Raw genomic sequence first — 20,923 nt, 5'->3', positions numbered from 1 at the left:
GTCTAGGGCTGCAGGGGTAGAACTAGGGGAAGGAAGCGGAGATAACATGGTTCATGGGTGAAAATTGTAAGTACAATAAAAAGGGGAATAAGCAGTGGAAGAGTGATAACTGTTGTTATATGAAAACTCAGCTATCCATTCCATCTCATCCCAATCGGAAAGAGAGTGTAAGACTTGGCACCTGATATACTGCTCAAAACACTGGTTCACTCTATCAGTTTGGCCATCTATCTGAGGGTGGTGGCTCGAGGACAACCGAACGTCTATCTGCAATAGGGCTCCCAACCCCCTCCAAAATCTAGAAATAAATTGAGCCCCCCTGTCAGGCACCAATACGGAAGGGATGCCATGTAAGCGTACAACATGTTGAACAAACACAGAAGCTAACACTCTGGACGTGGGGAGTGCCTTCAACTGAATAAAATGAGCCATCTTAGTTAATAAGTCTACTACAACTAGGACAGTAGTGTTCCCGTGGGCCATTTTCGGTAACTCTACTATGATACTGTATGCCAGGGACTGGGCGTAGTGGGTAATGGCTGTAACAGTCCCACAGGACCTTGGTGAGAGGCCTTCCCTTGGCACACACATGACATGTCTTAACATAATGTTTTGTGTTCCTCCCCCTGCTAGGCCACCAAAAGTGTCTCTGTAGTAAATCCAGTGTTTTCTTGTACCCTGGGTGTCCAGCAAGAGGATGAGTGTGGCACCACTCTAAAGCCTGTAATCTCAGATTGTGAGTGGGAAGGACTAAACCCACTTGGACGTAGAACAGGTCTTGTGTTTTAGTGATTTCTTGGGTACCTACTGTCTCTTTCATAGCTGCAGATGCTTGTGCCTCCTTAATTGTCTTTAAGAAGTCATCTTCAGAATACAGAGCACCAATTATTTGTTCTCTAGGGGGAGGCTCACCTTGTGGTTCTATGGGTTCGTAACCTAAGCGGGATAAAGCATCTGCTTTCCTGTTCTTTTTCCCTGCTTGGAACTGTATAATGAAATCATAATCACAAAAAAACTGAGCTCAACGTAGTTGTCGCATGGATAAAGCCCTTGCGGATTTCAAGAATTACAGATTACGGTGATCCGTGAGGACTGTTATCCCGTGATTAGCCCCTAACAGATACTCCTCAAAAACCCTCTTTATGGCCAATAGATCTTTGTCTCCTATAGAGTAATTCATTTCAGCCGGAGCCAATTTCCGTGAATAATAAGCTACGGGATGAAGACGTCCTGTGCTAGGATCTGCCAGAGAAAGGACCCCTCCAACTGCCACTTGAGATGCGTCAGCCTCAACCAAAAAGGGTCGTGAAGGATCTGGATGGCTTAGTATGGGCACTTGTGTGAAGGCTTCCTTTAGTTTAATAAAGGACGCATCTGCATCGGGAGTCCATTGAAACTTAATCCCTTTTTTCAAGAGCCTAAATATTGGGGAGGCTTAGTCGGAAAAATTGCTAATAAAGAGTCTATAGAAATTGGCGAGGGGGGCGTGGCCACGCAGCGAAGCAGTATGGCCGCTGGTTAAGTTTGCTCCGTCGCATCCTTCATTCCCCTGCCTATCCGTGACACTTATCCTGCCCCCCCCCCCCCCCCCCCAAGACCAGCGTTTGAGAGAGGAAGCCATCTGGTTCCTATCAGTGTAGGAATCGCGTCCGTGCGACTTCCACAGACGGACATATCGCCGCCATCACTAAAGGCCTTGATGGCAGGCGCATCCAGGCGCTAAAGTAATTGTCACAGCTGAGTGCGTAACGATGCTCGGCGGCGAACAACAGAGGTTGACCCGGTCTATGGGCCCACATAGCCAAAAACAACATTGAAACAACCCCTAGAAGCGCACCAGTACAGAACTCCACTTGTGGACTGCGGAAGAGCAGATGACCCGCGATCGGGTGCAGTCCCCGAACCAAAGTGGAACTTGGTGTGACTCGACGGGTGGTGCAGCGCCCGCCCTAACTGCTGGAGATCCAGGGCTGAGGTCTCCGTCTGCCGCCTCGTCAGTTGTAATCAGCATGCATATATTGGCGCATCCCTGCAAGGGAGTGGAAGACGCCGCTATACAATCCCTCCTTGCAGTCTTGGAGCAGCGTGCACGGAGGAGGTGGCGAGGGACTGATGTGGAGGCCTGGATTTCATTAGACATTAACAGAGGCCTGACTGCCTCACACGCTGTTGCAAAGGGTGCGATCCCTCGCTTCCCCCCTCTTACCCTGGTGGTGCTGTAGCTCTGCAGCGACGAGCGGCTGCAGAGCTTGAATATAACGTCACTGTGGCTCAAACTTTTACCCTGTGTCAGGCTTGGTCTGGGAGCTGAGATACCTAGGACTCGACTACAGACCTGGCGAGCAGATCCTGTGCCCAGTCGAGGTCATCTTTGACCGATTGAGTGATATCGCCCTATCCTCCCCTTCAAAGCTGAGCTGCACCCTCGAAACGGGGACCCACAGCCACTGCGCCTCCCGATCTATATGCAAAGAAAGAGACAAGGGGTTGTCATACAGTCTTGCTGAAACCCAGTATTGAATCTGACCCTGGGACCGCCGCGATGTCCGGGACAAAGGGCTCCAAGGTGGTCCAACAGAGCAAACTGGACCGCTACGCAAGACATCACCTCAGGACCAACAGATCAGAGACAAACCGTGAGGTAGAATATAGGAGACCCCCCCTGAACCGACGCTCAAGGACGTCATGGAGGCCATCTCCGGGGGCCGGTCCTCTCTGGAACAAAGGATGGACACAATCACTACGGACGTCACACTCATCAGGGCGGACCTAGCGAAAATCAGCGAAAAAGTCAAACAATTGCAGATCACAACAAACCTGGTGAATGACACCTCACACCTCCAAAGCGAGGTCCGTGACCTACAACTCTTTCGGAAGATTGCCGAAAGTAAGCTGGATGACTACGAAGGCCGCACCCGCCGCAACAACATACAAATCCTGGGTGTACCGGAACGGGTGGAGGGGCAAACACCGGATATATTTGTGGAGGAACTCATTCTCACCCACCTGCAGCCTATGGGCCTATCAAAATGTTTTGTGATCGAAAGAGCGCACAGGGTCCCTGGGGGACGACCAAAGCCTGCCCCCCCCCGCCGTGGCCATTGTTGGCGGGGGTGCTGAAATTCCATGACAGGGACGTGATTCTACAAAATTCTAGAGTGGCCCCACCGCTCCGATATGAGAATGCGGATATAACCTTTTTTCCGGACTTTACGCAGGCGGTTCAAAAACAACGGAGACCATTCCTCGCCGTTAAAAAGCTGCTCAGTGAAAAAGGTGTGAAGTACGCCATGCTGTTTACGGCGAGACTTCACGTGGAGGCGGACAGCAGGGCTTGGTTCTTCGACAATCCCGAAAATGTAGCGGAATGGCTGGATGGCTGGCGGGGGGCAAGGGAACATAACTCCCATTGAATAACCTTGCAAGCCTGCCCCTGCGAAGACAAGATTTGGATCCGAGGTGCATGGAAATCCACCAACTACTGAACTTTCCCCGTGTCGGAGGGGGACGCAGGTACCCTGCGACAGAGACAGGCATTGATTTATGGGATTTAACATGTTTGATGGGACAAGACTCTGGGGGTTAGTCCCTTTCAGGGAGCTATGAGAAGTTGATTGACTTAGGGGAAGTTTGGGAACACGTACCATCCAGTTCACCCCCACTTTTCTACAATTAGTTCTTCAGTTGGGTGACAGGCACTCTGCATGTTTGAATTCATGGGCGGTTTAAGGCCCAGGGTGCAGGGAAGCTGGTTGGGGGTTAGTTGGGATTGGGGTATTGTTAGTTGTTTTGTTCTCAATTAATCAGTACGCAGAGATTGTATTTTAAAGACGGAACAAGTATCGCACACACATTACCATGAACAACTACGGGGATTGCAACATTAAACTCCTGAGCTGGAGCGTTAACGGGCTTGGGAACAAGGTTAAGAGAAGCGTGCTGTTACAGCACATTAAGAGACACACCCCGGACGTAGTCCTTCTTCAGGAGACGCACTTGGTGGGCAATTCCTGCAAGACACTCAATAGATGGGGATATAAACTGTTGCCCACGCAGGCTTCAACACTGCTCACAAGGTGTAGGAATACTAATGTGAAACTCCTTCCCATTTATGGTCCAATCTACCTGGTCAGATGACCTTGGGAGATATATTGGTATCACTGGGCAGTGGGAGGGACGTATGCTCACCTGCATGTCTATCTATGTACCACCAGGCCTCCAGAATTGCACCTTCAAGGATTTGGGAACTATATTGGTTACGATTCCGGAGGGTCTACTGCTGCTGGGAGGGGACTTCAATTCTGTGGCTTCGGGTACATTAGACTGATATCCCCCACAAGACACTGGGACGTCATCCAGATGGTTGCAGGACTTCTTGGAGGCTCTCGGCTTAACAGACGCGTGGAGAATGTACCATCCGAATAGTGTCCAACACAAGTTTCACTGCGGGGCGCACAATAGCCTTTCCCGTATAGATTACATTATTATCCCAGTGTCCCAAATAGCATATGTCCGTGAAATCAGACACTTGGCAAGGGGTATCTCCGATCACTCCCCACTTTGGGCTCATTTGGAGATAGGTCAGGGGGGTGGGTAAGATAGCTACTATAAATCCATGGTACCGCCGGGACCCAGGGGTGCACAAGACCCTGTTGCAGGCTGTTGACCAATACTTACAAGAAAACGAAGGTACGGTAGACTTACCCCTAACACTGTGGGAGGCATTTAAGATGGTGATACGAGGACAGGCACTCTCCCTGATAGCCGGAACACGCAAGGAAAATTAAGGATCTGGTTACTTTTGAAAGTGAGGTCCTCAGGCTAGAAGGTGAACTGGAGGAGGAGAAGACACAGGAAAAGCTCCACATTTTGCAACTCAAAAGGGATGAATACAAAGCAATAGCCACTGACAGGGCCAGATCCATGGGGAGGGAGACAGTGAGCAGAGTCTATGACCTTGGAGACAAAGCAGGTAAGCGCCTAGCATAGCTAGATAGGAAAGAACGAACATCCAGGTTGGTGCCGGAATTAATAGACAAAGATGGCTAATCCACCACAGATCCCCAAACTATTGCCAACCTGTTCGCAGCACACTATATTGACATATATCGCACACACGCATCTCAAACAGTAGAAGATTCCCAGTCCCTCCTCAGGGACATAGCACTCCCTACCCTATCAGTGGATGACCGGGAACTGCTAGATAGCAACCCAGCTAGTGACAAAATTGCATTAGCGATAAGAAGCCTCCGGTCAGGCAAGGTACTGGGTCCCATTGGCCTATCGATTGAACTTTATAAGCTGGAACTAGACAAACTGGTTCCACACCTATGATCCATGTTTATGGAGAGCAAGACACAGGGAATACTCCCGCCAGATCAGAGGGTGGCCACACTCATTACCATTCATAAGGAGGGCAAGCCCAAAACTAACTGCACCTCGTATAGACCTATCTCTCTCCTGAATGCTGAACCTAAAATCCTCGCTAACCTCCTGGCCAACCATCTCGTAAAAGTGATCAGCGGATTGGTACACCCAGACCAGTCGGGCTTTATGCCCCAGCACAACACTGCGCTGAATTTCCGTAGAGTATGAAAAATAGGGGATTGATTCAATGAGGGTACCAGAGGCCAGAATCAATTAACTATTATAAACATATGTTTACCTCTGAACCCATAAATCACACTACCGGTTTGAGCCACACTGGCTAACCAAGAATATAGGAGACCGGCAAGAATATATGTCCATACCACAGCAAAACAAGCCCTGAAGAAGACCTTTCCACGACTTTGTAGGTCCATATACATAGGTCGAAACGCGACTATCTTGAGGAACAATTAGCTTAAGGTCCCAAGGGTGTATAATATTGGACTTTTTTCTTATGAAAAAACTAACGGTGTATAACCTAGTTACATAACGTCATATTATTTGTTTTTTGTATATGTCTGTGTAAAAAAATGTAAATATTATGTACAGGATATTTGTGTGAATAGTGTAAAAAACATAGGAGCCTATTGTTGTAGAGTTTACCCTGTATATAGAAAATTGTGAAAAAAGCAAAATGATATTGGTTCTCTCAGTCAATAAAAAGGACTGATGATCAAATAGTACTGTGATTTATGAATTTCCGTAGAGAGCATGGGGTTATGGAACGCATAGAATTGATACAGGAGCCGGCAATAATAGTTTCACTGGGCGCATCCATGGCATTCGATACTATCGAATGGCCCTATCTTTTTGCCGTGCTGATGAAGATGTGGTTTGGGACTGAGTTTAAATGTTGGATCAAACTCCTCTACTCGAAACCCCTGGCTCAGGTAGTGGTGAACAACAAAAAAATCTGAGGTGTTTGCATTGGGTCGGGGGACCTGCCAGGGCTGTCCGCTTTCTCCCCTACTCTTTGCCCTTGCCCTGGAGCTCCTGGCGCCTTGGATTCGTGGAGACCCAGTTATATGCGGATGATATCCTTCTGTTTCTGACTTCTCCGAAAAGTCGCTGATAGCAGTGTTTGATATTTTTGCGAGCTTTGGAAGATTCTCTGGTTACTCTACAAACTGGGGTAAATCTCTCATCTACGTCCTTCACGGAGACCCGCCCGTTGTGCCCAGGGGCTGTCTGATCCAAATCATCACAGTGGGATTTAAATACCTGGGGATTTATGTTACATCGAATCCCCAACTCTGTTATGATTGCAACCTACTCCCGCCATTGCAAAGATTGAAACGAGACATAACAGCATGGAAGGCACTTCCCCTCTCACTGTTGGGCAGGGCAGCACTCTTTAAGATGATGTCCCTGCCTCGCTTCCTTTATGTGCTACAAAACTGCCCTGACTTAGTGCCTGCTCGCTACTTTAAAGAAATTGAGGGCCTGTAGAGGGACTTGCTGTGGGGAGGCAAACCCCGTATAGCATTTAACAAACTCGCCCTTAACTGGTATGACTGTGGGATTAACCTCCCGGACCCTAAAAAATACTACTGGGCGGCCCACCTCGCAGCGATCAATCAAGGCACATATCGCCGTATGGACGACCCGGGCTACGCCATGGACCGATGGCTCCTCCCAGGTGGGAACTATAACAGAGCTCTTTACTCCAATCCACGGCGTTTTCCCCTCACCTGACCAATGAGACACTCTGTACCGATATGGCACATATCATCCAAAAGTCTGGAATGGGAGCAGAAACAGACACTAACCACGGCCCTCTGGGACTCAGAGAGGTTGGGCGACTTATGGAAGTTGAAAGGCTTTGACAAATGGGACCTCATAGGGATCTGTGGGTGAGGGGCGACGTGGTGACATTCGAATCTTTACAACAGAAATATGAGCTCACCACCCCAGAATACTTCCGTTACCTCCAAATCCGACATGCACTAAAGTCCCAACTACCTAAAGGCTCCTCCCCCACAGAATCCACCCCTCTCGAGGATAGACTGCTTGATGGGTACTTGCCAGAGAAAGCAATCTCCCTAACATATAATAAACTGGTAAACAACACGGTTGATCCCCTCCAGGGCACTAGGGCAAAGTGGAAGAGAGATGGCCTCGAACTGGACGACGAGAAATGTCAAGAGGCACTGGCCTCTCCGAGAGAAGTAGCCATTTCAGCCAGGCTGAGACTTGTACAGCTTAAAATCGTACACAGAGTGTACATTACTGGACCTTGTCTGGTCCGCATGCGGAGGGCGGAAGGGGGAGAGTGCAGGAGAAAGTGTGGTCACGAGGGAACATTAATGCATATCCTTTGGGAATGTGCTCTGATCCAGAGGTATTGGCACCAGATACATGTAGTACTTGGTGAAGTGATGGAACTGGTTATCCGCCCTGAAGCGAAGAGGTGCATATTGAATGTATGGGAACCCACGGACCTGAACAGAATGGGTAAGATCTGGGTAACACTAGGCCTCATGGTGGCTAAGAGGAATATTGCTCAGCCTTGGGGAGCCGCAAATCCACCCACCATAACAGAATGCAAAAAACACATGGACTGGTGTATGTTTCGGGAAAAGACAGTGTAAATTGTGAGGGGTTGCCCCAGGAAGTGGTCCCAAATCTGGGGGGCATGGAATACATACCGAGGGGAGGTCTGTAGTCCTCCCCGCAGCGCCGCAGATGATGCCTTCCCTTCACCATAAATGTTGTATCCCATGAGATTCCATTACTACACTCTGTGATCACCATAATTGTCACTATGCTGAATGAATTCCTCCTCTCTGTAATTGTTGACTTGATTTATGTATCCCTACTGATTCATGTTGTTTAATAAAATAATTGTAAAAAAAGGTTTTAAAAAAATTGGCGAAGACAAGGAAACTCTGGATCTCTTTAACAATTTGAGGTGCTTGCCAACGAGTGATGGCTTCTACCTTCTGAGGATCCATACTAATTCCCTGTGGGGACACCATGAATCCAAGGAAGCTTACTAATTGCGTATGGAAATGGCACTTCTCTAACCTACAGTACAGATGGTTGTCTCGCAAATGTTCGAGGACCCTCCTAACATGAACTTCATGTTCTTGCATGGATGGAGAATAAATCAGGAGGTCATCACTGTAAGCAATGACAAACCGGTCCAACATGTCCTTTAAGACTTCATTGATAAAAAAACTGGAAAGCCGAAGGGGCATTACATAGCCCGAATGGCATCACTAGATATTCATATAACCCATACTTGGTACAGAAAGCCGTTTCCACTCATCTCCCTCCTTGATTCTCAAAAGATGGCAGGCCCCTCGCAAATCTAACTTAGTGAACACTTGAGCGTCTTTTATCTGATCAAGGGGGGAGGATATCAATGGTAGGGGATACCTGTTCTTGATGGGTGATGGCATTTAATGCCCTATAGTCTATACAGCATCTAAGACCCCCTTCTCTTTTCGGTATATAAAAGAGAGATGATGATGCCGGTGACCTGGAGGAACGGATAAACCCACTCCTCAACATTTCATCCAGATATTCTCGCAGATACACGTTCTCCTTTTCTGTTAAGGAGTAAACCCTGCCACAGGGTATGCAAGCTCCAGGCAGCAGATCTATCCGACAGTCATAAGCCCTGTGGGGTGGAAGGCTAGTGGCCTTTTCCACATCAAAAATGTCATTGAAGTCCTGATAAATGGAAGGTAATGCAGATTCGTCTGTACTGGTGAGTGCAATGACTTTCTCTGGATTGCTTGTGTCATGAACAATATGTTACGTACAATAGTCGTGGTTAAAAGTTACCGTCATTGTCTTCCAATCAATAAATGAACTATGTTGACATAACCGGGGCAGCCCTAAAATAGCTGGAAACTGAGGGGACTGTATGAGATGAAATGCAATGAGTTCATTATGTCTCTCCTCAATGATTAAAGTTAAATCAATAGTAGCATGTGTAATGGGACCAGACTTCAAGTTGCTACCATCAATGGTTGTGACCTCCTCCAAGAGGGTTTAGACGCCCAAGGGATTTTCTTGCTCTGTGCCCATTGTAAATCCATAAAGTTACCCGAAGCACCAGCATCCACCATTATTTGCACTTCTGCCACCTGGTGCCCGCATATCAATCGTGAAGAGAGAAAGAAGTGACGTGGCAAAGATGCCGGTACCTCCGCTTGCGAGACAATCAGTCCTGAATTACCCGAAGTCCTTGTCTCCTGAGACTCCGACTCACTAGTTTTCCGAACGCCTTGTCTGTTTAGGCTTTACGGGACAGTCTCTAAGGAAATGGCCCTGCTTTCCACAGTACAAGCACAATTTCTTGTCTCGCCTTCTCTGCCTCTCTTCTTCGCTAAGGGGCCCTCTTGTACTCCCTATTTGCATTGGTTCTGGTTCTTCAACTGTTCTTTCGGGGTCAGACTTTCTGTCACTATAAGAAAAAACTCGCCCATCTGACCTGCCTCTTTCTCTCTTCCTCTCACTGATTCTATGGTCTAATGTGACCACCAGGTCAATAAGGGCACTGCAGGACTCAGGAGGGTCAACCACTTGTGCTAACAAATCTTTTAAATCTTCTCTCAAACCCCTGTAAAACAAGGTGCTACGCTTCTCCTCAGGCCACCCAGCTTCTGTTACCAATCTATTAAAAGTGGAAATGTATGTAGTTAAATCTTTAGTTCCCTGTTTTAAATCCAAAAGCTCAGTGTCTACCGACTGCGTGAAGGTATGTCTGTCGCATAACTTCCCGAGTTCTCTTTTGAAGTCGTTATAGTCCTGTAGCAGTGGATCGTTTCTTTCTATTAGAGTTATGGTCCAATTCACAGCAGACGCCCTTAGATAGGATATAACAAACACCACTTTCACTTGGTCTGTTGGAAAACAAGCGGCCTTGCACATGAAGTGAAGCTGACACGGACTGATAAAGGCTGCAAACTTAGCAGGATCCCCAAGAAAACGCTCAGGGGGGGCCAAAGGAATAGACGGTGGTGCAGTGACTTGTATTACCGGGAAGCTAGTACCAGGATTCTGGGTCCCTGCACCTGAATCATACCTCATTCCCCGTTGTATGGGATCCACCCGGGCTGACAGGGGTTGGGTTTCCTTCTGAAGATTACCCAACATGTGGGCTAAATCTGCTAGAGACACCTGACTCATCTCCATGACGTACGGGCGGAAGAGAAAACCTTTCTCTATGGCTTCGCTTTCTGTCAGGTCTCACCTATGTTTCCGCCGGAACGTCATGGACATGAAGAAAGGTCCACATCTTCGCCAAATCACCTATTGCACCCAACAAGGTCACAGTGACTATGGTAACCTGGGGAAGAAGGAAAACAAAACAAGGAGAGATAAGGGTCTAACGTCGAACCCCAGGCTGCACAGGACCACACAGGCACAACAAATGTAGACAAGAGAAAAGAACAAAAACGGGTAAGTATGTAGTAGGGTATCTCTAGCTCTAATTCTCTCGAAATGGTTGTTTCATTCTTTAATGGGTTGTATCATACCTTAAGGTTTCCCTTCTTCTTAGTAAATCAAATAGCTAGGGTTGTCAGGCACGTGTCTTGTTCTGGTAGGAAAAAATAGAGCACTACTAGTTAGAGGGAGATAAATAAAAAGGAATGAAATGAAATAAAATAAAAAGGCCTTAGGCAAGAACCCACCTTAATCACCAGACTTCTGTAGGAGTAATATTCCTCATCAAAAATAAATGTGTCTAATTGCAAAATAAGAATAGCCTTAATATTCAGGTAATAAATCTAATGTATTTTCTTTCTTCTTGTACAGGTTACTAAATCCCAGAGAAAGAAGGAACGGATGCCCACAGCGTCAGGAACACCGGATCAGATAAGTATATGCAGGGGCGAGAATAATAGAAATTAATAGGCAGCGCAAGGCGCTGTTACCGTCATATGTCAGTAAAGTCAGTTTTTTGTTTTCTTTTCCTTCAGGGCAGCATGCAATTGAAGGGGACGGAATTCCGTAGGAAGAGGCAGCGAGCCGAAAACAAGAACGCAGAGAGAGAGATATCCAGGAAGAACAACACCCCACTGAAACAGGACACGGTGGAGATTCCTAACGCCTCAGAAGCACCGAGAAGACCCGGAAGGTTATGCCCAACTCCAGAGACTGGAACGTGAAGCGTTGCCGCTCGGGGGTGGCTATGCTTTGATCTGTCTGGTCTGCTGCTGCGCATGCAAGTCCCCGTGTGGCAGCCATTTTAGTAGTTCACGCGAATCCCGGTCCGGCAACCGTGACACACACGCTCTGTAATGGTAGGCCAGAGTTTACATTTACAGGCTTCTTATGTGGGTGGCACAATAAGTGCTGCAAGCCCACTAACAGCATTTGATTTACAGGCCCCTGGTGCACACAGTGCACTGTACTAGGGTCTGACAAGTAAATCAAATAAGCAAATCATTGAATCACTAATCCATAACAATAATTTACAGGGACATCATATGCACTTTAGCACTGATCAGCAGTGGTGACGTGCCCAGAGTCATAAATCCACCAACAAGTCAGAAAAAATACAGGAGGAAGGCAAAACTTTCTGGGATGACCCTGCAGAAAGGGCCAAGTCCAACACGACCCCCTTCCAGCCTAAAGCCAGGGTGGAGTAATCAATATCTTGACAGGCTTATCTGCTTGGGGCGATAGAACATGGTCCCTGACCCGCAACTGCAGGGGCATATTCCAGTTCTACGCCAATCTGAACCCATTTGGATCCCTCTGTCCATACTCTCAGAGCCCACTAAGCTAAACCATGGTGAACCCTTCTCCTCACCTGTGGGCACCATCTGTGCAGCACCTAACCTTAGCTTACTCACAGATGTGTCCCAACAGACAGACAGTACCCACATGGCCAACACAGTGGTGTGGCCCAGTCCACCCCCGGGGTGTGACTCCTGTCCCCCTCCCAGGGGCAACTCTGTTCACCAGGACAGCAAGCCACAGTGGCTACTAACAGCTGTCATTGATGAGAGCCAGGCCCCAGGCCTTTCATGGTTCTCCAACCTTTGTGGCATCGGAGAATGGGGGGCAGTAGCCCCATGTGCCAGGCACCCTTTGTCCATTCTCCCTCCTGTCAGGTCAGGGATGACATCCTGACACTGACCCACCAGCCTAGGGTCTGTACCCTCAGACTGGACAGGGGACTGGGGTGGGCTCTACCACCCCTGGTCCTTCACCTTGGGGCTCTGCACCCTCCCACCTGGAGCTGTACCCCCCTCCAGAATTCTCAGGGCGCCAGTGGCAGGTGTCCTGCACAATTCGCCCACCAGTTCAGGGGTTATATCCTAAAACTGGGGTCTCAGACTAGGGTGTGTACCCTTAGACTAGGCAGGCGTCAGGGATAAGGCTGTCCTCCCCCTGCCCACCCTACTTTGGCCCTGCACCCTCCCACCTGGAACGGTGCACCCAGAAGACAAACTGGTAGGGGCACTGCTTACAGATGTCCTTCCCTCGAGGTCAGGCAGACCCTCCTGAACCTGGCCTCCCAACCTTGAGACTACACCCTGCGGCTGAGCACTTGCCTGGCAATCCAGGACTTCCTAGGGAGCGCGCATGCCCCCCTCAAGGGTAACACATACCTCATGTGTTGCGTGACAGTCTGCATGGCGCTGATCTCCCGACCCCTGCCCATCTGACAGTACGCGAAGACCCCCCAAAACAGAAGTGGTGTCACCATGGTCACTCCTATAAGGCTCAGCCCTCAGGGCTGGTCCCTGGCCCACTGGTTCTCCCACTGGGGAATGCATCCCCCTCTCACTCCTCCACCTGGACTTCTGCACCCTCCACTCAGGAGTGGAACCGCCAGACACCAGAACTGGTTGAGCTCTGCTTACAGACGCTCCAAGTTCTCCCGACACTAGCTGGATCCCCCTCAATGGAGGGCCTACCAGTACAGCCTAATCTCCCCACCAGATGTTCCCTAGGCTCAGTGAACACTCCAGGCCCTGAGACTGGGTTTCGGGCACCTTTGGACGTATCCCATTCTCACCCCTTCTCTGCAGAGACAGGTTGCGAGTCCCTACACCCTTCCCACTACACCTGGACCTATCTGGGCTACTACAACCTCCCTCTACCTCACTTGGTTGGGGAAAACCCGAGCCACCTCCGTCAGGATTACCCCCAGATGCTTCTTCAGACCCTCTGAAATCCAACAAAAGGTCTGCCTCCAGTGTGAGCTCCCTGGGGTCAGAGAACTCACACTCCACCAGATGTTGGCATAGCTCTGGAAAACAGGGACTTAAAGTATGCTCTCAAGCGATTGAATCATACAGCTCCACACAGGTGTTAACCAAGCTATCCTTTGCCTTACCTTCCAGTGCCTCGCACAAGTACCCCACACCATTCTCCTGAGATTGGCAAGACAGTGTCTGACTGTCTCTGTCACCCAACCCACGCTCTTCTGGACGGTCTCCACACTCACACCAGGACTTTTACCATGGGGGAACCCCGCTCCCTGCACCTCTCATCTAGTCAGAGTGTCCCTCCCACCACTAGGACTATGAACTCCTGTGCCAGTTCCCCAATCTACCTCAGGGACACTGTGCACCACTGGAGCTACCTCATATCTGTGAACCCCCTGGTGTATGTTAACGCCCTTCTTCAAGTCAGGCGCCACATCTCTGGGTGTGTGTACTGGTCCTTCAGCACTAGATAACACTATTTTGCTGCCACCATGTGAGTTGAACTCCACCTCCAACCCATCTAAGCTCACTTCCTCAGCTACTCACATTTCTTCTTCTTGGGTTTAGGCCCTCTCAAGCTCCTCGTCAAGCTCTCTCAGCCTCTGCTCACAAGCTAGAAGCCAGCCATCTTTTTCTGTTTCTCCCTCACTTTCAGAGAAGTCTGCCTCCTCAAACTCAACTGGTAGTGTTGGCCCCCAGCGGGGTAACTCAAAAGGAAATAGGGATGTCTCCAGATCCTCCCTGGATCTTCTCTTCACAGGCAGCCCCCTTTCCTTGCAGAACATACGTAGTTCCCTCATTGTGTAGATCCGTGGTACTCATAGTACGGCCTGCGGGCTGCCAGCGGCCAAGCAGGCCTTCCTTGGTAGCCTGTGGACCTTGCAGGTAATGTACCCATGGCCCCCCAGAGAGAGAGAGCGAGAGAGTTGAGAGAGAAAGTGGGGAGAGAGGAGGAGTGGAGAGAGAGTGGAGAGAGTGGAAAAAGAGTAGCGAGAGATACTGACTGAGAGACTGAGATACTGACTGAGAGACTGAATGACAGAGAGAGAGACTGACTGACAAGGAGACTGACTGACAGAGATAGAGAGAGACTGACAGAGAGAGACTGACAGAGAGAGACTGACTGACAGAGAGAGACTGACTGACAGAGAGAGACTGACTAACAGAGAGAGACTGGCTGAGGGAGAAAGAGACTGACTGACAGAGAGAGAGACTGAGAGAGAGAGAGAGAGAGAGAGAGAGACTGACAGAGAGTCTGACCGAGAGAGAGAGAGACTGACAGAGAGAGACAGACAGAGAAAGACACTGACAGAGAGAGACTGACAGAGACTGATTGAGAGAGACGGACTGATTGAGAGACTGACAGAGAGACTGACTGACAGAGAGAGAGAGAGACTGACAGAAAGAGAGACTGACAGAAAGAGAGAGAGACTGATTAAGATAGACTGACTGACTGAGAGAGAGACTGACTGACAGAGAGAGAGACTGAGTAGGAGACTGACTGACTGACAGAGAGACTGACTAAGAGAGAGAGAGACGGACTAAGAGAGAGAGAGACTGACTGACAGAGAGAGACTGTGATGTAATTGGGGTCAAATGTGTATGAAGCTATAAAATGCCTCTTAAGATTGCTATTGTCTGCTAATAAAAATGTATTATCAAAATGTGCTCTTTGTAGTTACATCAGCTTTTGAAATACAGCAATGTCGCATTGTCTAATGTTTTGAAACAGGTTTGATTTTTTTCTACTCTAGCCTGGCCCCAACTGACCACGCCCCCCACTGACCCCACCCCTACCAGTGCGGTCCTCGGCCACAAACCACACTGGTCCCCCGAAAGAAAGTTTGTGAGTATCCATGGTGTAGATGAACATGTGCCAGAAGTCAAGTTCTATTTTGCAACAACTAACCATGGTCTCAGTATCAAAAATACTCCAAGGAGGTCCGTGATACTCATAGTATGGTCTGCGGGCGGCCAGCGTCCCAGCAGGCCTTCCTTGGCGGCCCGCGGACCTTGCAGGTAATGTACCCATGACACCCGAGAGAGAGAGAGAGAGAGAGAGAGAGAGAGAGAGAGAGAGAGAGAGTAGAGAGAGAGTAGAGAGAGAGTAGAGAGAGAGAGAGAGATAGTGAAGAGAGAGTGGAGAGAGAAAAAGTAGGGAGAGTGGAGACAGTGGAGAGAGAGTGGAAAGAGTAGAGAGAGAGAGACTGACTGACTAAGAGACTGACTGACAGAGAGACTGACTGACTGACTAGGAGACTGACTGAGAGATAGAGAGAGACTGACTGACTGAAAGGGAGAGAGAGTGAGAGACTGACTAACAGAGACACTTGCTGACTGAGGGAGAGAGAGACTGACTGACAGAGAGAGAGAGACTGAGAAAGAGAGACAGAGAGAGAGACTGGCAGAGAGAAACTGACAGAGGGAGACAATGACTGACAGAGAGAGAGAGAGACCGAGACAGAGAGACTGACTGATATAGAAATACTCAAAGATAGAGAGATTGACTGACTGAGCAAGAGAGGCTGACTGATGGAGAGAGAGACTGACAGAGAGACTGCCTGACAGAGAAAGGAAGACTGACTGACAGAGAGAGAGACTGATTGATTGAGAGACTAAGAGAGAGAGACTGACCGAGAGAGAGACTGACTGACAGAGAGACTGCCTGACAGAGAAAGGAAGACTGACTGACAGAGAGAGAGACTGATTGATTGAGAGACTAAGAGAGAGAGACTGACTGATTGAGAGACTGACAGAGAGAGAGACTGACAGAGAGAGAGCAATACTAACTGACAGAGAGAGTGAGTGAGTGAGACTGAGTGAGTGAGCGAGAGACTGACAGAGAGACTGACCGACAGAGAGAGACTGACTGAGAGACTGACTGAGAGAGAGACTGACAGAGAAAAAGAGAGACTGACTGACACCAATTACATCACAGTCTCTCTCTCAGCCAGTCACTCTCTCAAAGTGTGTATGAAGCTATGCAATGCCTCTTAAGATTGCTTTTGTCTGCTAATAAAAATGTATTATCAAAATGTGCTCTTCGTAGTTACATCAGCTTTTGAAATACAGCATTGTCTAATGTTTTGAAACGGGTTTGATTTTTTCTACTCTAGCCCCGCACCCCACTGACCCTGCCCCCACTGGCCCCGCCCCTACCAGTGTGGCATTCGGCCACAAACCACACTGTAACTTTGGCTCCAAACAGAAAGTTTGTGAGTACCCGTGGTATAGATGAACATGTGCCAGAAGTCAAGGTCCATTTTGCAACAACTAACCAGAGTCTCAGTATTAAAAATACTCCCAGAAGGACACCAGAAAACAGAAAAAACAGTAAGTGGTTGCGTAATGGTCTGCACTATACTAGTAGTGTACACCAATCACTGTATGTAAGTCACAAATGCAAGTCCTATCCTCACCGCTGACAACCAATGTTAGAAATGGGGGTCTCTAGTTGGCAGAGATACCTTTGTCCAAATAGGGACCCTTGCTTCTAGGCAGGGTAAGGGGGATACACTTCTAAAATAACCCCCGCTCACCACCTTGGTAGCTTGGCAGGAGCAGGCAGACTTATCTCAGAGGCAGTGTGTAAAGCATTTGTGAACACACAGTAACACAGTGAAAACGCTACAAATGGACACCAAATGACGAAAATTCACAATACAGTATTAGAAATAAGGCATTTAAATGGTAGAAATAGTTCAGTACAATGCAAGTTGTAACTGCTACAATTTTCTCAAAAGTACCTTAGATGCGTCATGTAAAACAAACAAAATGGCCGCAGGGAAGATGATGCGTTGGTTCCTTAAACTCAGGGAAGGTGATGCGTTGATTCCTTGCTCTGGGGGAGTTGATGCGTCGGTTCCTTACTGCAGCGCAGGGGAGTTGATTCGTCGGTTCCTTACCGTAGAGGAGCTGATGCATCGTTTTCTTACTGCATGGGGAGTTGATGCGTGTATTTTTACTGTGGCCCCCAACGATGCAACAGTCTTGGCACCTCGATGCGATGCGTCAATCTGGTACGATGCGTGGTTTCGTGCAGCAGGATAGCAGGCTTGCGTCGAGATCGGTGCAGTGATCTCACACTTCGGAGATTGGTGCACCCCATTCGTCGTGCGGCAATTTCTTAGCCATGGCAGGCGCTGCAACGGTTTCTTCGGAGATGCTTCGGAAAACATGTGCGGATACGACAAGCTCCTTCGATGTTGCATCGATTTTCCAGCTCCCAGCGACAAACAGTCTCTAGAGGTCTTTGTGTCCCTGAGACTTCAGAACAGGAGGCAATCTCAGTTTCAAGCCCTTGGCAAAGGTTCCTCTTGATTTCCCAGATTTGATCTAAAAATCTGGGGTCTGGGCCTCTCTTTTTACACCCTAAATCCTTTTTCTCTGAAGGCAGAGAGTGTCTGTACCTAGCCAAAACCAGTTCTGTGGGGTACTTTACAGGTGCACACCAACCTCCATTGTCACCACAGGAGGGTGGAGCCATCATTGTGGAAGGCAGGCACAGCCCTATTCAGGTGCCAGTGCTACTCCTCCCACCACTCCAAATGCTGTCATTATCCTCCAGTGACCTTTTAGTTTTTACAATCTATGCCTGGCGAACTATGTGTGCCCTGTGGTTTACTGCTTATTGGTGAACTATGGGTGCCCTGTGGTTTGCTGCTTATTGGAACAACATTCCCTCATGCCATTTGTTGATACCAAAAGTGTATTGCAATTATTCTTTCATGGTGACAAACCAATGTTTCCGAGTTAGGATGCTGCCCGTGTTTTATTTTGGTTGAACATTGTTTTTCCTTTATTTTCAAAAGCACCTTACTGAACATTTTACCTGTATTTATGCACGTGTTCCACGTTTCAGAAAAGACACTTGGCAGAAGCAAATATTAACCCCATTATTATGAGACTGATATTCTATAAAACTCAGCCTCAGAATTACTGAATACCTTTTACAGACAGCATCAGTTTGTCATAAGGAAACACCAGTTATTCTCTTGGAAGCAAGATATGTGCAACTATTCAACCTGCTTGTTATCTATTAAATAGCAGCAACAGAACGCTTGACCTTTTTCTTTTCAGGTAATAGTTGTTTGAAGTATATTTAATATATGATTTGTTTATTGTTATATGTGCCAGAAACAGACTGAAGAACACCAACTGCCACTACTTGTTCCAGATCTTCATCCCCGTAGTACCTTCCCTATTTCCCTTCTCCCCATCTGGCCATTTTGATACTCTGGTGTTTTTTGAGCGCAGAGTCAAGGCAGCTTGAAGGTGGGCTTCTTGAGGGTACTGCTCCCGAGGAACCGGATCTGACAATGCAGACCAGGCCTATTCAGCCAAGCTCTGACTCATCAGGCTCGCTGTAGCCACTGCTCCTCCCCAGCCCCTGACACTCCAAAGCCAGACATGCAATACACAAACCTAGCAGAGGCACACTGGATGGTTAGGCAAGAAAATACCTACTTTCTAAAAGTGGTATTTTCAAACACAGAATAAAAAAATCACCCTCACTAAATGAGTTCAGGCATATCACACTTTAATTTCCTACCTTGTTCCCAGGTTAGTTATGTTTATAAGATGTTATAAACAAACTCCCCATTCGGCCCTATGGGAACAGGTAGCCTTGCAATAGTGAAAAACGAAGTTGGCAGTATTTCACTATCAGGACATTCCACACACACCAGGGCCTGTCCTACCTTTCACATACACTGCACCCTGCCCACAGGGGTACCTTGGGCCTACCTTAGGGTTGAATGACATGTAAGAAAAGGGAAGGTTGGGGGCTGGCAAGTGGATGCACTTGCCAGGTCGACATGGCAGTACCAGACTGCACACAGGCTCTGTAATGGCAGGCCAGAGTTTACATTTACAGGCTGCTTATGTAGGTGGCACTATCAGTGCTGCAAGCCCACTAGCAGCATTTGATTTACAGGCCCCTGGCACACACAGTGCACTGTACTAGTGTCTAACAAGTAAATCAAATAAGCCAATCATGGAATCACTAATCCATAACAATAATTTACAGGGAGAGCATATGCACTTTAGAGCTCAGATCAGCAGTGGTGAAGTGCCCAAAGTCATAAAACCACCAACAACAGGTCAGAAAAAATACAGGAGGAAGACAAAAAGTTCTGGGATGACCCTGCAAAAAGGGCCAAGTCCAACAGCATTCATGCAGGATTCTCTTGCAGCTCGGTGAACAGGGACCAAGGTTAATTTTATGAAGGACAAGGAAAAGGTGTTTTCTGTCTGAGAAACTGAAGACACTCTTAAAGTTAACTAAGACTAATGCTAAGGTTGTACATACTTCAATGTTAGAGCACAAATTTGTTTTGGTCTGGATGAACCAATGAGATTGTTACTCTTCCCAGTCTAATGGACAATGCATTGGTGAATATTTAGTCTCTATGTTAATAAGGGAACTTTAGCATTAAAACGAGCACTGATTCAGAAGCCAACCTATCTTGAGAGTCAAAGTGATCACTGTAGCGCAAATGTCAACACACATCCCATCTGAAATTCATTTTCAAACATGCTCCAAAGATAGGGGACAACCAAATCAGTACATTTCTTTAAAAAATGCCAGCGAGAGACTATCTCCTTGATTGCATACCATCCAATGCTGTACTATTCTTTGAGAGTCGGTGAGACATCAAGTTCCTTGCTCGGGGCTGCCACATCTAGAGATCACGAATCAGGTCTTCAAGAGCTGTAGCTTCACTATGGGAAGCCAATGGATAAAGATGTTCATACTACTCGACAAAGGAATAAGTAGTCTCTCTGGCCCAAGAAAAATTCTCATCCCTGGACCTTTGACTACCACCACCCTGGAGGCCTACACCTATGTGGCAAGGTAGTACAACAATTTGTGCATTTTGTCTTCAGACTCATGTATGCAAACCTCTGCCACCATCCATGTAAGACATGGGTTTCATTAGTCATCTGTTTCAACAACAGGCTGGCCTCTTTAATCTGACTAAGTACTGAATCTTTTCTAGCGGCTACGTAGTCTTTTTCAATGGCAAGCTATTCGGTTTCCAAAATGGACTCTGCTTTGTCCTTTTCCCAATCCCTCCTATGCAACTATGTCATGGCTTTCCCCCAAATAGAGGCCTTGAAGGACTCCGACATTATTCAGGGGGTTAGGACCGAACCCACAATAATAAAAAGTATGAATTTACTTCTGCCACAGGGTGGGCTGAGAGTCGTCATCCCAAGTGTTCAGCAGCCAGCTGCATTTTTGGGTGCCACTATCATACTCAGATCCACTGTGGAATAGACTGAGAAGCTGTGGGTGTGTTGTGTCGCTAAAT

Source organism: Triturus cristatus, chromosome 4_2 (assembly GCF_964204655.1).
Source record: "Triturus cristatus chromosome 4_2, aTriCri1.1, whole genome shotgun sequence".
Taxonomy (NCBI): Eukaryota; Metazoa; Chordata; class Amphibia; order Caudata; family Salamandridae; genus Triturus; species Triturus cristatus.
The sequence above is the reverse complement of the archived record's forward strand: the minus strand, read 5'-3'. Positions refer to the sequence as shown.